The 17,913-nt window shown below is 48.2% G+C and overlaps 1 protein-coding gene across 1 annotated transcript in view; it reads left to right on the forward strand.

Moving 5' to 3' along the window:
- LOC121441773 overlaps window positions 1–17,913 on the forward strand; it is a 641,711-nt gene that overhangs the window by 538,917 nt on the left and 84,881 nt on the right. The gene's annotated exons all lie outside the window — the stretch shown is intronic.

A 17,913-nucleotide genomic window follows, 5' to 3' on the forward strand; every position in this document is an offset into this window, starting at 1 on the left:
GCCAACGGCAGTACTAATAAATCTAAGCATGGAGATTGCCTCCGCAGACAACCTCATCTTGGAAACATGCCACTAATCAGAGAAGGTGGCCAAACTAATCTCATAGGCTTCCAAAGGCAGGAGTGTGCTTCCTGGGCAGGGTTAGAATGGAGGGAAAGAAGAGGGCATCTCTGCAGCTGGTGGGCAGCATGTGGACCACTCAAGACCTTGTGCTGTGCCAGGAGCTGGTCTGCACCTTGACTGGGAGCCCATTGTTTAGGGATCTAAGGTGTCCCCCACTGCAATTACTTCGGCTGCTGATTTTGTTTTGTTTGTCAACTTGACACAAGCTAGTATCATCCAGGGAAAGGGAACCCCAACTGGAAAAGGTAGTCTTCAGATTGGTCCATAGGCAAGTCAGGAGGACTTTTTCTTCATTGATTGATGTGGGAGAGGATTTAGTCCACTGTAAGAAGCACTATCCCTTGGTAAGTGGTCCTAGTCCTGGTTTGCATTAAAAAAAAAAAAAAAAGCCAAGCTGAATGAGCTATGGGAGCAAGCCAGGAAGCAGCATCCTCCATGGCCTCTGCTTCAGTGATGGAACCTGTAAGTCAAATAAACCCTTTCCTGTTCCAGGTTGCTTTGGGTCATGGTGTTTATTAAACTAACATAAAGCAAACAAGGTGCCTATCACCTAGTGGCGATAACAGCCTCTGTGTTCTTGAGGCCAATCTGCAAAGTGAGTTCGTATTCCAGGGTCTCCTCTATTCCCTCAGCCATGCTGGGAGGGACAAGACCCAGGGTATTGTTATTACACCTATTTAGAGGAGTAAAAAAACAGAACTTTAAAAACAAAGGTGACCAAAATTGGGGGTCACAGTTTAGTCAGTAAGGCACTTGCCACACAAGCATTAAGACCCAAGTTCAGGTCTCCAGCACCCACATAACCCCGGCACAGCATCACGTGTGGTAATCCAGTGTTGGGGATGTGATGACAGGAAGGTGCCACAGGTTACCAGCCAAACAGTCTAACTGGTCAGCAAACCCCAGGGTCAGTAAAAGCTTTGTGTCAAAAATAAGGGGGGAATCAATAGAAAAGGACACCAACACTGGACTCTGGCTTCCACATGCATGTGCACACGTGTGCATACCAATCTGCTTGCACACATGCGAACATCACATGTACACACACACACACACACATATACACATGCACAAACACACATGCGCACACATACACTTATAAGAACTGGAGCGTTGGGTAGTGCTCAAATCTGTAAACTCTGAGTTCAAATTCTGCCCCTTGTGACCTAGTTCTGCGTCCTTGGGCAGGTTAGTTATTTTCAGATCCCCCTGTTTTCTCAGCTGAACAGTGAGGACTCTAAGGGCATCCATGCCCCATTGCGGGCGATCTAATGAGCACCTGACGTGGGCCACACACATGATGAGGCCTTTATAGTGTTGGCTGCGATACATATGAAGCCTTGATGTCAGCATCGGGCCCGTCTGAGCAGTCACGGAAAGCAATTAGTGAAGAGTTCAAATCCCCATTCCCCCTGTAGGCCAAAGGTGGAAGATGCCCTCGCCCTCGCCCTTGCCGTTGGCCTTGGCCTTGACTGGCGGTCGACCTTCCCAACAACTTTTCCCGAGGAGCGTCCTTGATGGTGTATATTAAAAGCAGCCGGGATATTTCCGTTCCCTTCAGCTGTGACTCATTATTTTAAATAGCGGCGCATTGAGGAGATGAGAAAAGAATTTAAATACACTAACTGACAGGATTTTTAGGGAAAGTGATAAGCAAGCGGGGGGGGGGGGGGGAGTGAGGCAATCAAGAAAATCTACACGAAGGCTTGTGATCCTCCGGTCCTTTATTTAGGGGTCTGGATGTGGAAAAAACGTCTTTTTACATCCGGGGCAGCCATCGAACTGGACAGGAAAGCATCTAGGTGACTCAGGCTGTAGGTGCAGAAGAGATTTACGTCAGTGGATACCAATTGTGCGTGCTTCTTTTGGGGGGAAAGTGGTCCGAGTGTGCTGGAGGTGAAGAGCAGGATGGAGGTCGCTCATTCGGAGTCTGTGGATAGAAATACGCCTTCAGAGCGTATTGTCCGCTTCCGGTTACACGTCTGGTCCTAGGAGGAAAAATGGTTTCATGTTCATTCGCTTGCTTGAACTTGAGATAGGCAGGTAAACATTGTCATTCCCAGTCCAAATAGTATGATATATGCTTCCTGAGGCCAGGGACAAAGCTTCATCTCCTTTCCCTCTCCTTTGTGCCCCTCCTTCTTTCCTCCTTCCCTCCTTCCCTCCCCTCTTTCTTTTTCCTTCCCCTTCTCTCCCTCCCGTCTTTTCCTCCCTCTCTCTTCTTCCTCCTTCTCTCTCTCCCCGCTCTGTCTTCCTTTCTCCTTCCTTCCCTTTCTCTCTCCCCCTCCCCCTTCCCTCTTTACTTTTTTCTCCTCTTTCTCCCTCATTCCTCTCCATCCCCCACTCCTCCTTCCTGGAACTTGCCTAATAAAAACATAAACATGGCCAAACGCTACAGCCGAGGCTCCACAGTTGCAAGCTCATGGTGGGAGCATTCCCAGAGGCCGCACCGCACAAAGGCCTAGCAAGCTCTAGCATTCTAGAGTTCAAATCCCAGCACTGCCACCTGTTGCCTCTGTGACCTTCAGAAATTAGCTTCTAGAACCTAAGCTTGCGGCACTGCTAATTACACCTCTCTCTTGACGTCCTTATCATAATTACCTTTCCAGAGGCTAAAGTGAGGAGACAGACAAGGCCTAGCACCGTATGCAACACCTACTACCGTTCAGAAGCCGCGGGTGTCCTCATTCTCTGGGGAGAACACTCGGTGCACATAAGCACAGACGTCTGACCACTACCCGACGCTGTTTTGAAGAGCGCCTCGGTCATCCCATTCAGAACGAACTGAGCGACTGGCCCACACGTGGCACCAGGCAGGACTCCGTCAGCTCCCGGGCAGAGCTTCTCCTTTAATTTAATACAGGGTTCTGGTATTAATCAGTGCAGGAGGCCTGCTGTGAGGCTGCCCGCTGCCACTCAGAAGGGTCCATCCACTTTATTATTTTCTAGAACATCATAGAGGCCTTCTGCTGGGAGGGGATGTGGGGGGGAATCCTGCTCACTTAATTTCAGAAGAAGGGATAATTAGTACCAATCACAATTCATAGCTACAGGAATCCGACACCGTTTTCATGGCATATTACTTAGGATTCCTGCGAATTCACTGATGGGCTCCGAGACTTCCAGAATAATTAAATGGCCACAGTTGGCCCTGCTTTCGCTTTCACTGGGGAGGGTGTCATTAACGTACGCCAGCGTCAAAGGTGCGCACAGCGACGGATTATGTGACTTATATTAGTGTATGAGAATAATAAGGCTACGTGGCCAATAGCTGTGAGTTGGACAAGGTCTGCGGTAGGTGAGAAATTCAGATAAAAAAAGGCCTACACTGGATGCTCACCTCCTATACACTAGATCTGTGGGTCATAAAATCCTCCTAACTGCCTCATGAAGCTCCTACTCAGGGCCACCCATCACCTCTGTGTTCTAGATCTGGGATCGACTGCTCACCGGACCCCTAAGAGGGTAGCAAAGCCCCCGCTTCAACCATTTTTCTATTAGTTCTCAGGGCTGTAACAAAAATACCTGACCACAGGTTCTGGTGTCTTTCTCCTTCAGTGTCTACATGGCGTCTCCCCGGCTCCGCCTTCTTTCTCCCTGCATTCAGCTTAGTTTTCAAGCCTACCTATATTCCACCCAGCCACAGGCCAAAGCAGCTTCTTTATTAACCAATTGTGATAAAACATATTTGTAGCATACAGAGGGGAATTCCACAACATCGTACACTTCTCAACCCATCTTTACAACCCTATGAGAGAAGAACTGTCATGATTCCCATTTCACAGGTGAGGAAACAGAGCACTAAGAAGCCAAGTTCTTTACCCTTCCTCACTACCCCATCATGACTTACACACGACTCCCCCACTTAATACTAGAGGGACCAATGCTGTAGAAGTCAAGCAACATGCCTTAATCCAATCACCCATGAGTCAAGGATGGAAAGGAATCCCAGGACACCTGCTGAAGGCCTGAATGAGCAGCACATAGGCCAGGCTCAGCATCCAGTGCTGAAAGAGTGAGCTCTTCCTTGGGCCTGCCTGGGAGGCCCCTTTCCTTCTACTGTGTGTGCCCTACCCTTGGGCAGGAACTCTCCCCACCTCTTCACAGCTCAGCACCCTAATACCTTGGAGCCTAAGTGATGAGCCGTGCATTCACGGATCCTGGTCAGTCAAAGTGGTACCAGGGCCCTGGTCTCAGTGGCTGCCCCAGGGTGAAGCCAAGTCTTCCCAGGAACACAAGAGGGAAAGGCTCTCTCCCACCAGCTGAAGTGCAACTGTCTATACTAATTACTCTTCTTATTGATGAAATATGCTTTAAGAGGCAGCTTAAGGAAGGGAGGGTTTCTTTTTGGCTCCCCCATTAAGGGTCCAATCCCTCATGGCAGGGAGGTCATGGCGGCCGCCATTTGAGGCGACTGGTCACATTTACCGCCGGCAACCAGAAAGAGACGGATGCTGGTGCTTAGCTTGGTTTCCTCTTTTTAATCAGTGCAGGACCCCAGTCCATGGGATTGTGCCTCCCACTTTCAGGGTCATTCTTCTGACTTCCACTAACCTAACCTAGAAAATCCTTCACAGACATGCATAGAGATTCATCTCCTCGGTGGTCTAGCCCAGTCAAGTTGACTATCAGTGTTAACTAACCAGCTATGTGAGCCTGCTTGGTGCTGTGTGTGCCCAGCCCCACTCTGCTTGGGCAATATGGAAGGGAGAAAACATTGATGTTGGGACCCAGAGGCAGGCAAGAGAAATCTGATGTCAATCCCGGGACCCTGTGGGCTCCTGAAGTCACATTCCCTATAAGTTTGGCTGGTGTCATTACAAGGGGAGGTTAGGACAAAGAACAGATGGAGGGGACCAAATGAGGGGACAGGGGGAAGACATCATCCTTGAGCCAAGAGAAGTCAACTTTTCCTATACCTTAACCTTGGTCTTCTGGCTTCCAGAATAATGAGAAAACGAGTTCCTATTGACTCCCCCACTCTTTGGTAGTTGGCTATGACATCTCTAGAACATTAATGCATTCTTCCCTCCTTATTTATACTGTACACAGGGATATGTTCCAGGACCTCCACAGCCTCCCAAATCTAAGTCCTACCTATAAAGTGGTGTGAATTTGCAAATAAATGAAGCTATCTTTCCGCATTTTTAAAGGTCATCCTTAGACTATCCACAATGCTTAGTAGAGTCTAAATGCTTATGTGAACAAATACAAGCCTTGTCTGGAGGGTTCTGGATGGTTTTTCTCAGACATCTCCAAACCACGACTGGTTGAATCTGCAGATGCTGAAGCCTTAGAAAGAGATGTGTCAGATGCAGAAGTCTGGCTATTCAGTCGGGACCTTCATCCACACGCTGTTTCATAATACCTTCGTGGGTTTCTGTGGTGTAACAGCCGTAGACCCTCAGAGGCTTAAGGCAGCATTTATTCTTCAGATTTGTAGATCTGCCAACTAGTAAGGCGTTGTCAGCTCGACTGGGTTTTCTTCCAAGCTGTAGGCCTGCCTTGCAGTTCGTCCCTAAGTCTTGTTTGTGGGCCAAAGCGTTTCCCTGATGCATACTTGCTGCTTGGGAGAACCCAGAGGTCAATCAAAGAGATATAAAGGTGTTCAAGGCCTATCATTTTTGGAAATCAGCTTAACTGGTCAGAGCAAGCTATAAAGCCATGGCACCGAACATCAGCATGTTAGGGACATGTACCAGACTGATCTCGGAAGAAGGGATGAAATCACAAGGCAAGAGAGATAATTAGCCAGAGGGCTAGAGAAGAGCAATGATCTAACTGCTTACAAAGAGGCAAAGGGAGTGAGACGGAGACCCTAAACGTTTCCTGAGGCAGTGAACATCCCAGCCTCTAAACACATGCAAGGTATCAGTGAAGGTATCCTATTGTCGCAGACTTGAGGGAAATCAGGTTGCTGCTGCTCAGTTACAGTTCAACTGAACCTCAGCACCTTCTCTGAGCTGCACACACCATCTCGAGGCACTGGCTGCCTGTTCAGAGGAACCAATTCTTTCCAGGAGAGGAAGGTCGATTTAGAATAGGCCCAGCTGTTTCCCGGAGGGACCGACAGAAGTGGGGGGGGGGCTGTTGCAAAGGGGTTCTGTTTCTTTGCTTTTTTTTTATGTTGTTGAGACAATCAAAGAAGAATTTTTTTAAGAGTTTGGTTATTCATTTCTGGGAGAGTCCATTGCCAAGTTTGCAATCGTTTTTGTGGGAAACGAGCATGAGATCAAAGGGAGGCTTCTGAGCGGAGATAGCACCTCGTATGAGCTTGGATGCTTTTCACAAGGCAAGGATCAGAACCAGATCTGGCTGTGGGTTTTCATGTGCCCTCCACACAGATAGACAGATCAAATGGCTCAGCTTAATGCACTCAACGAATGTTTACCAAATATCCCCTGAGACCATATAAACACATAAACATATTATCCTAATAGTAAGAGAAGTGTTGTGTGTGGATCACGGGGATTGGTACTTTCCCGGGTCTCAGGCACTTCATTTAAAGTAGGAGGGGTGAGGGGTGCTTGACAGAAGTGAAACAACTTTGACCTCTCTCTCTCTCTCTCTCTCTCTCTCTCTCTCTCTCTCTCATAATGAAAACTGGCTTCAAACTCCCCACATACCCAAGGATAACTACCAGCCTCCAATCCTTCTGCCGCCACCTCCCAAGGGCTAGAGTACAGATGTATAATGTATAATGCCACACCAGTTTATCCATGCTGGAAATCAAACCCGGGGCAAGCATCCTATATGTCAAGGCGAGCACTCTGAACTGCATCCCTAACCCCAGAACTAGAATTCTAAAGGCGACAGGTGGGCAGAGTTCTGACTGAGTTGACAAGCACTGAAACCCAGAAACCATGTTTAAGGGGAAAAAATGCTGGGTGTGGTCACATACACTTTATAACCCAGGCACTGGGGAGGTGGAGACGGGCAGATCCATGGGGCTTGCTGGCCACTCAGCCTATTCTATTCAGCCAGTCCCAGGCCAAGGAGTCACCCTAGCTCAAAAATCAAGGTGGACAGCTCCTGAGGAAGAAATGGTATCCATTTACAATAAATATACTTGCCTATAAAACATAAACACATCATCCGAACAGTATTTCCTCTCCCTTCTTAGTCTATGTATTTATTTATTATCTCTGTTATCACTCCCATAGTAGGAAAGGACAATGAGGTCAACCTTTGAAACCCCCCCACATACATATACATACACATACACACAAGTATACCTGTGTGCTTTCTCTCTTACACACACACACACACACACACACACACACACACGTCTTTTATAAAGACAACTTGGGCTGAGGCGGTGACACGGTAAAGAAAGAACGTGCTGCACAAGTGGAAGGCTGCAGTTTGGGTCCCCAGCACCCACATAAATGCCAGGGCCTTGTCTGTAATCATAGCACTTGGGAAACAGAGACAGGTGACCCCCCTGCCAAATAGGTGGCTAGCTAGACTAGCTGAGCCAGCAAACTTTGTGTTCGAGTGGGAGACCCTGTCTCAACATAGAAGACAGAGAGTGACCAAGGAGGACCGACCATCAACTTCTGTCCTCGTCTACATGAACACGATGAAAACTGCAAAAACAAAAGATTCATACGGAGATTGAAATTTAGTAAGAAACATAAAAAGAGTTTGCTCATTGATCTGCCCAGAGACCCGTGTCTGTTCTTTGAATTAAAACAGTAGCAATAACCTTAAACTAGAACTTGATGCCAGGTGTGGTGGTACAGACCTGTAATCCTAGCATGGAGAAGGCTGAAGCAGGAGGATGACCATGAGTGCGAAGTCAACCTGGACTCCATAGGAAGATCAGAAACAGGCAAAAACACTAGAGCTTAATTCGCCATGGAGCCCTCTGAGCTGGGAAGGTGGCATGCTTCTTGCTGCCCTCGAGCAGGGCAATTCTTTACTCATTATTCTCAAGAATGGAAACACCCCATTGCTTTATCTTACAGGGCAATGGAATGAATGTGTTTAATTCTTAAAAACATTTCACATGAACAGAATATATTTTAAACAAGTCCACCATCTCTATCACTTTCTGTGTACCCTTCCCTCCCCTGCTGAACCCCTTTGAGCTCAGTATCCCTTTTTTCTTCTCACAAAGATACCCCAAGGGCTGGCTGAACCCCAGGACGGATCCATCTTTGGGAAAATGCTTATGTTCACCCTTGAGCTCACACCTCCTAACAAAGGACTGCATGAGTGCCCACATCCATCTTTCCCTTCTCCCCCAACGCTGACTAGAGGGCTCAGTCTCTCCATCCTGCCTCCAAGTCATTAGAGCCCCTAGGTTTGTGAAGTGACTTTGTGGGTCTCCCTGAGGGCCTCTCCTGGCTGTTGGAAGGGATGCCCCTCCTTTACAAACAGTCTCTTTGTTTTAAATCATCGTCGTCATCATTGGTGGTGGCAATGGCAGCGGCGGAGGTGGCGGTGTGTGTGTATATGGGTGATGTGACGGTCACAGGACAACTCTCAGAAGTCAGTTCTCTCCTTCTACTCTGGGTCGAGAAAATGAAGTTCAGGCCCCCAACTTACATAGCAAACATTTTTTAACCCAGGCCGCCACCTCGCTGGCCTCAGTTCCATCTCTTAGATACAGGACGACTGTTTTGGAGACCGTATGGAAGCTTTCTCACCCTTGTCATTTGTCGTCCGAACAGTCTCAGAAGCTAGGCATAGAGCAGGGCTGGAGCTAGTGACCCGGAAGCGGAGAGCAGAGGCTTCATCGTGAAGAGAAAGGAGGCTTCCTTTGCCCAGCACCACCTGTCCCCTTTAAATCTCCTACATATTTGTTTCTCAAAATAAAAACATCAGTAGTTAGCTACAGTAGGGAAGAGAGACTCACAATGTCCTCTGGTTTCCAGGATGGAGGATGCAGTATAACCCACGTTGCTCTGAACGGCACAAGTTCCTCTTGACAGCACACATTCTTATTAATGCGGGCCTGGGATGCCACGGATTGCCTTATAAATTGTTTTACATGTCCCTGGCATAAAATAAGGCAGACAATAAAGAGACAATCGCTTAATACAACTTTCCCATCAAGTAGACTGCTACATAAAATGGCTTCCTTTTAATTTCGCGTCTTAACTGGACAGCCGGCTGTGAGTACACTGGGTGATGGCTGCAGGGGAATTCTTTTGTGGACGCCAGTTTGAGTAATCAAGACCATTTGGCTAATAAATGCTTTTCTCAGGTCAGTTTCTTACAGGTAGATTTGAATGTTGGTTTAAAAGAAAGACTGGGGCTGGAGAGATGGCTCAGAGGGAAAGAAAGCTCGCTGTGCAAGCGTGAGGACCTGAGTTCAATTCCCAAGCAACCACAAAACTGTTGGCCATGGCTACACCTGCCTGTAATCCTAGCACTGAGGAGAGGAGTGCGGAGACAGGAGAATGACTGTGGCTTGTTGTCTGCACACATTGCTGAGAAGCAGCAAGGCTCAGTTTAGTAAGAGACCCTGTCCCTGGAGAATAAGGCAGAGTCACAGAGCAGAAGACTCAAGGCCTCTGCACACACAAGTGCAGATGCGTCGTACTAAAAACATGCACACAGAGAACAGAGTGATACATTTTTAAAGGAAACATCCAGGCAAGATTCCTACCATTGCTACTTCAGATTCCTCCAAAGAGAGGGTATGTCACCCCTAGGTCTCAGCCTCCTATCAGTAGGTCATTGAGGAACACTAAAATCTGAATTCTTCTCATTGACCTGTGCCTCTTACACTGTCTCTGCTATGGCCTTAAGTTAGGGTCGCAGTCACTGCATGGCCTGTGGGTAGGAGGATGTGCTTCTCTTGGGGAATGCGTGTTAGGTATGCTTGTTAGGGGGAAGCAATGGACTGGGTGGCCATGATGGCTCAGCAGGTGATCTGATGATGACTCCTGCTAGTTGACTTCTGATTTCTACATGCTTGCTATTGCATGCATGAACAACATTGTTGTTTGTTTTGTGCGTGTGGATGAAACAAATAAATGTAAAAAATATTGAAAAGCAATGAGCTCAGAGGGAATTGGAAGCTGATAAAAGGTGTGCAAATGATGAGGTCATCAGTAAAACTAAGCGGAGAGCTTTTCCTAAGACAGATGTTGCCAGCTAAAGAAACAAGAGAAAGGGAGCAAAATATAGTGATGAAGGCATTACAGAAATCCCCATGCTTGTGAGACTATGCCCCTTTCCAAATCTAATCCTCCCCACTTTCTGAGACAGGGCCTCGCTATGTGTAGCCCTAGCTGATCTGGCACTTGCTATCTAGACCAAGTTGGCCTCGAACTCATGGAGATCTGCTTGTCTCTGCCACCTGAATGCTGGGATTAAAGGGCCACTAAAGCCAGGCCAATCACTTATGTTTTTAAATGACTGTAACCTCCCTAACACACAGAAAACAACTTTTCCTAAGTAGGAGATTACAGGAGTACTAACCCTATCTGTAAGGTACCCTTTTAAATTGTGTGTGTGTGTGTGTGTGTGTGTGTGTGTGTGTGTGAACATGGGCATGCATATGCTATGTCACTGATCCTAAAGCACCATGGTGGTGGGGGGCGGGGGGATTGAGACAGGGTTTCTCTGCTAAAGCACCATTTTTTTTTTTAAAGTAAAAAGGACCAATTTAACAGATGGGTCCCCAGGGCTGGAATAATTAATATCCTGTTCACCCAGAACAGCCCCCCTTCTCCCTTGCCTCTGCAGCAGCTCAGGACTTTAGGCAGAGGTGAAGGGCACTAGGTTAGCAAGGACCCAGATGGTCTTAGTGTGCATCTGTTAAAGGGGAAGTGGAGAGAGAGAGAGAAGAGCTGGAGCGCTAGACTAGGCACGCCCAAGAGGATTAGATAACTCACAGAGGTGCACAGAGCTAGTAAGCACAAGGTTTAGGGCTTGTGGGACTCTACCCCTTACCAAATCCAATCCCTGCCCCCTCCAACCATCTTTTGAGTCAGATTCTCATTATGTAGCTGACCTGGAACTTGCTATGTAAACCAGGCTGGTCTCGAGTTCACAGAGACGCGGCTCTGACTAAATAACTCCAGAGCCAAGGAGGAGTCAGCACCGTCCTGCCCGGGAGCGGTCAAAGAAATTACGGCTGGTGCCGCGTTTGTGTCGGGATTGGAAATGTAGCTCAGTGGGCAGAGTGCTCATTTATCGGGCACAAACCCTGGGTTCAGTCCCCAGCATCCTATGATGGTGAATGTCTGTCATCCCAGCGCTTGGGCGATGGACATTCAAGGTCATCCTCGGTTGTACAGGGAGTTAGAGCCCAACCTAGAATACAGGAGACACTGTCAAGAAAAAAAGAAAGAAGTACAAAACAATAGAGCGTGTGAGTAACTGGAGGACTCGGCCCTAACCTGTGTGACTTTGTCAGAAGAGTCTCTCGGAGATGCTGGAAAACAAAACGGTGCCTGCTACATCAAAATAGTCCAGGTAAAGAAGAGATACCTGAGAGTTGAGCCAGTTCTTCTATGACTCTCTGGGGGTAAAAATGTTCATCTCAGAGTCTTATATTTTTCCTAGTTGTTGATTTTTGTTCATGGTCACCCTAGACGCCTTGGCAGAACTGTCATCTGTCAAGAGCTCCTCAGCAAGGAGTGGGGTGGGGGAGATAGTGGCGGTGGGGGAGAGGTCTTGGGACACTCTCTCTGCTCCATGCTAGAGAGCTGACTGGCTTTGTCCCGCGCGGGTCTTGTGCAGGTATAGCCACAGTTGCTGTAGATCTGTGCGCTCCTGAGTGCCGTTGTCCTGTCATGGCCAGAGACGCTGTTTCCCTCCAGTCTTCCTTAACTTCTGGCTCTTACGATCTTCCTGTCCCCTCTCTCCCCGAGCCTTGGGATGGAAGAGGGTGACACTGATGTCACATGTGTGGCTTAGAGCTCTGCAGACACTTGTTCTCTACACTTTGACCAGTTGGCATCACATGGTTCTTGAAGTCTTTTTGTCAGTGAGTCTGCAGAAGGGACTGGGTTGGCTACACACATACACAAAAGGGACACGCAGGCTCACCTTCCCAAGTTCCAGATGAGCCATTGCTGGGAGGCCACATCATCCTCCATAATGACTCCATTATGTCCACACAGACTTCAACATATGTACATCAGTGAATATGGCCAGCCTCCGTGCATCTGCCTTGCATCTCACGGCCACAGGCTTTGCCCTAAAGCCGGACAATCCCCTTCCTGTTTCGTCCCCTCGGTGTCTTTGTTCCATCACAGTGGTTGTGAGGGCGACTGATGGGGTCCCGCTGTCTGAACTCACTCTTCCGTCTCTGTCCCTGGGAGTCTCCTCACCCACTGCTGAGCCCCTGGCTGTTCCTGTCTTCAGAATGCCTTGTCCTTTTCCCCAGGGTGCACGTTAAAACCCACTCAGCCAAAGTCAACCGTGTAAATGTACAAGAGATGCATCTCTGAGATTGTCTGGGATTCACACGCGACAGTTTGAATAGACACAGCAGAGGGGAGGAGAACTCCCCAAGGACTCTGGCAGAGGGGGATGGAGGAGACTTGGGTCTGACAACAAGGAGAGGATGGATAGGAGACCCTTAAACCCCTCCTGAGACTGGCAAGCTTCCGCATTCACACATTTCACACCGCTCCTGGTAGTTTGTGAACCCTGCCCTGAGCATTCAAAGAGGTGGGTTCCAAAGTTACCATGCCTTGGATTCTCCCATGTCCCCTGCTGTAGACATGGATTCTGGGTTCTGCCTGGGCATTCTCGTAGGTCAGGAGTATGTCCTAATGTCATTTTTTATTGTGTATCTGTGTGTGTGTGTGTGTGTGTGTGTGTGTGTGTAAGCCAGACAGCAACCCTGGTTATCATTCCTCAAGCACTATTCACCTTGATACTTTTGCAATCCTGAAACTAACCAAGTAGGCTAGATTGACTAGCCAAGAAGCCCCAGAGATCCACCTGGCTCTGCCTTCTGAATACTGGGATTAAAAGTATGTGCTACCACCACCTGGCCTGGCTTTTTTTTTTTAAATGTGGGTTCTGGAGATCCATAATCAGGCCCATATGCCTTTCCAACTGAGACACCTCCCAGGCCCTGGCTTCTTGTTTGAATGACCATCTTCTGAAGATTGCAGATGATAGAAAGCTTCATCCCTATTTTGAGAAATATTAGGAAGAGCCTGGAGTTTAGAGAGGCGCCTCACAAAGCCTGTTGAGGGACCCTGTTGCGGGGAAGTGGCCTTTAATCTCTTAAGGCAGTTGTTAGGCCATCTTCTCAGATGCTCCCCATGCTGTCGTAGCCATATGCAGAGTCTAGGAAGTACCAGGGTTTCATGGTCACTGACTCCAGAGTCAAATAGTCTACCATATGCCGATTCCTCCTCCAGATTCTCCCTCCCACCTGTCCTACACAGGGATCCCCACAAACCCTTGGCTCATCTCTCAACTCTGAGAGGATGCACATGAATGCCACCTCCAGCTTCCCAGCCAGCCAAAAAATGAGTCCCGGGTTGAGTCAGAGAGAAAACTGGGCCATGTGTGGGAGTAAGCAGAGAGCAGGCCCCCAGCTCCCCCACTCAATTAAGATGTGTGGAAGGACCTGCCAGTGGGGTACCAGCCTCAAGGAAAGCCTTCCAGGAAGCCCTGGAGTTGAGCATCAAAATGAGCATCAAATGCTCAATCCAGGCCCCTCCCCACCCAGCAAGATTATAGCAAGAATCTGAGAGCCCGGAATAGCTGTAGTGGAAGGAAGATGTGCCTGGGTTTCCTAGGGACGGCTGAATATTCGGAGGGTTTTAATGAGGGCAACGAGACTATTTGTGGATGTGGAGGTGTGAGGACAAGGGACATGAATTTGCTCCACTATCCGCAGACTCTGTAGAGAAGCATCGATGGTGATCTAGGCAACAAAATCAGAACTGAGGAGAATTCCCCCTACCCTGAGCCACCCCTTGAGGGCTGCACTCCAGCAGGGTGGGTATACGTGGTGGGAGAGGAGGAGTTTTAGACGGGGGATTCTGTTGCAATCTAAGTAATCAAATTATGTCACCAAAGAGATATTTATTCCTGAGAATGCCAACACAAAACAGAAGAACTGGGGCTGCTGGTGGAGAAACAGAAAGACCTCTACCCAAGCAAGCTACACAGATGGCGACTTACCTCTCGATCTATCCAAGAGCACAGTCGCTCAAGTTTACCAAGTAAATAAACCGAGTGACCATCTGCGGTGACCTGTGCTATGAAATGTCAGAGTGGAATGTTCAATCTGACAGATGATAAGGAATCGGGGACAGAGAGTCAGGGAAGAATATTCTAGGCAGGAGAACAGCAAAAAGAGAGGAAGGCTCTGCTCCGAGGTGGGAAGAATTGAGGGCTGTGGGAAGAGGAGCCAGGGGCCTGACTGTGCCAGGCTGTGGACTCACCTGTGGTTTAGAATGTACCCCATGATACAGTATGAGGATGGATCACGCTCTCGAGCATGGCGTTAACTGCTCCTGGCTCCTTCGTCAGCGTCGACAGGAGCTCATTTCTGCATCTAGCCCCAATTTGTCTGCAGACAAGGAGGAAGCTAGAGGACACAAGGCCTGGTACCTTCTGCTACCCAAGCAGCAGCATCACACCATGGAGGAAGGCAGCCACATAGGTGGGGACCCAGGACGTTATTCACAGTGACAAGGCCCATCTGTTTCTGGGGAAAGATGGGTTGTCTGCTGTGGATGTGCACTGAGCCTCGCTATTCTCTCTCTCATTCTCTCTCTCTCCCCCCCTCCTCTCTTCATCTGTATATTATGGTATGCATGCCTGTGTACACGCATGTTTGCATGTGGATGTGCAGGTGAGCATGCACATACGTGTGGAAGCCCAAAGTCGATGTTAAGAATCATCCTCCATAGCTCTTCCACCTTATTCACCGAGGACTCTCATTCCAACTCAGAGCTCATTGATAAGACTAGTCTCACTACCCAGCCTGCTCTGGGGAATGCCCTGTCTTCTGGTTCCTGAGGCTGGAATTACAGGCAGGCTGACACACTCCACATGACGCGTGCAAGGATTCTGGGGCCCCAAACTCTGAACTCTGGTCCTCTTGCTTACACAAGTACTTCAACACCTTGACCGGCTCCCCAACAACTGAGCATCACTTCTTGCTAGAAGTTTCCTCTCTCTGAGCTGCATAAGAAGACACCGCTTCTGCAGCTATTTTGTTTGTTCCTTGAGGTCACCCAGGGAGGAGCAGTGCAATAGGCTGGAGTTCAGGAAGTCAAAGTAGACCCTGTCTCAATAAATTAATTAATTAATTAATTAATAACATGTAGAGTGAGAGAGGAAGACATGAATATTGACCTTTGGCCTCCACATACATGTGCACACTAGTGGGTGTGTAAACATTTCCATGCACACATAACACACACACACATAAAAGAGAGGAAAAGAGAAGTCCAAAAATATGTCCTTGCTTCTCTCTCTCTCCCTCTCGAGATGTTTGTTTTGTTGTGATTTGATGTGGAGATGCCAGTGTGTGGGACAGTCTCTCCATGGAGGGAAAATGAGTAACACTTTCTCAGTTTGTTTACTGCGCAAACACACTCAGACACAGTGGAGGATGGAGCACCAGCTACAGGCTAGGTGACAAGAACAGGAAGAGAAACAGGAAAAGGCCCAGCCACCTTCCTCTCCAGCCCACAAGTTCACAGTAAAGCTGGGGAACATGCAAAGAGACACATCCCTGCCCTTCTGGTGAGTGTCTTAAGGGGTATGTGCAGACACACACACATGCACACACACACACGCACGCACACCTGTGTACAGCTTCTCTTGTTGTCTGGTTGAGTTTACTCCTAGGGCACCCCTACCACCACCCATCCATGCCTTTTATTATGCCCTCAGCATTCATAGATGGTGATATCCACTGCACCACTGCAAACAACGTGATGACATTTAGTCTACTTCCAACGCTGGGCAAACACAGCCACTCCCTAGCTCCGAGACACCTTCAACATTCAGCATACCCTACAACAGTCCTAAAATAACTCAGTAAGCAGGTCCTCCTCGGGCTCTGCTCTCTCGGCCACCTGTCTGCCCTCTGGCTGCCTAGATCCACCTCTCCTGAATTTTCACGGGAACAGAGTCACACATTGTGTGACCTTTCGTTTCTGGCACAGTGTTTTGGGGTTTCATGGTTATAAGGAATGTCATGTCTGTCCTTCACTTCTTATCATGGCTGAATAATATTCTACCATATGGATGGCTAGCACTGTTTCTTCATCTGCTGGTGGCCTGCCAAGCTCTGTCCACCTTAGGACTAAGGCAGACAATGCTACTATGAACACCGACACCATTCCTGCCATCCCTCCAAGTTTTTCTTTAGCTATCTAGGTTGTTTGGAATGGACATGCCTAGTTACATAGCAATTCCACGCTAACCTTTCTCTTTAATTAATTAGTTTGTTTGTTTGTTCGTTTCTTTGTCTTGAGACAGTGTCTTACTATGTATCCCTGGCTGGCTGGCCTGGAACTTCCTGAATAAACAGAATGCCCTCAAACTGAGAAAGCCCCTCCTGCCTCTGCCTCCTGGGTGCTGGTGTTAAAGGGCCTTACACCACTTTTAACGTTTGAAGGTATAGGCAAACTGGGTTCCCCAGTGACATCATCCTTTAGGAGCTCCACAGAGCCTTGTGGTTGGATGCCTCCTAGGTTCCCAAAGGCCTTCCAAGAATGGGATCTGGATGTTAAACACACCCAGCCTCTCTGAAGACATCTGTCGACCTACTTGGTCAAGGCTGAGCTAAGAATACTAAGGTCAGAGGTTCAATACCCACACTGAGCAAAGTGGCTAGAAGGGAGAAAACTATGCCCTGGGACCTGCACTCTGCCATCTAAGAATGTCCACTCCTCTTGCAAAAGCTTGTCCATAGGGAAAGGGCAGGGCAACCAAATACCTTTATGGTCCTACATAAAAGAATCCAATGGGGCTGTAACTCGGTAAGTAGTGTTTCTATAGCATGCCCCATGCCCCGAGTTTGATCCCAACACCGAATAATCTAGGTGTGATGCAGCATGCCTATTAAGCTCAGTATTGACCTGTAATGCCAGCAATTCAGTAGTAGAGACCAGAAGTATCAAAAGTTCAAGGTCATTTCCCACTATATAGTGAGTTGGAGAGACCATGTCTCAAAAACAAAAAAAGTGTACTGAAAGCACATGGGATTAACTGGCATTTTAGGATTACTTACCCTCAACCTCTCACCATCTGGTTTCTGTGGATTGATGGGCAATTGCAAAACACTGCCCAGAGCCTCAGTTTCTTCTTAAAACAGGAGGAGTACTCTTTCCCCTACAGAGTCAAACACACAAAAATGCCCCATCTTCTACTTGGTTCTCAAGAAAAACTCTTGAACCTGGAGGGTGAGTTTCCTTTAGAGCATTCCTTTGGCTTCTGCAGTTTGCTCTCAGCCCCCATCCCCAGGTTGACTGGCCTGGAATGGTGGCACACTGTTGGCGGGGTTACACTTGGCTCTTTGAAAACCTCCTATTTGCATGGAATGAAGCTTGCTATGGTAACAAGGTCTGGTGGCTGGAATCCAGGGCCCCACTGAAAAATGCAAAGCCTGTGTGTGCTCTGGGAGAGAAAGGAGCCAGGAAGGGCTTATGCAAGCTAAGGTTACCTCAATTCTTCTCAGAACGGGGAGGAGGTAAACCGAGGTAGCCCGGTTCAACATTCCTACCTCAGGAAGAAGGAGAGAAAAAGAAAGCCCCGCCACACCTCCCAACCCTTCTCTGGCCTCAGTTCCTTACTCCCACTAACGTTCAGGCCAGCCAAGCAGCTTAGGACCAGGTA

The sequence above is a fragment of the Microtus oregoni genome, unplaced genomic scaffold, assembly GCF_018167655.1.
Source record: "Microtus oregoni isolate MIOR12 unplaced genomic scaffold, Mior012 000081F_ref0000091, whole genome shotgun sequence".
In the NCBI taxonomy this organism is placed as follows: domain Eukaryota; kingdom Metazoa; phylum Chordata; class Mammalia; order Rodentia; family Cricetidae; genus Microtus; species Microtus oregoni.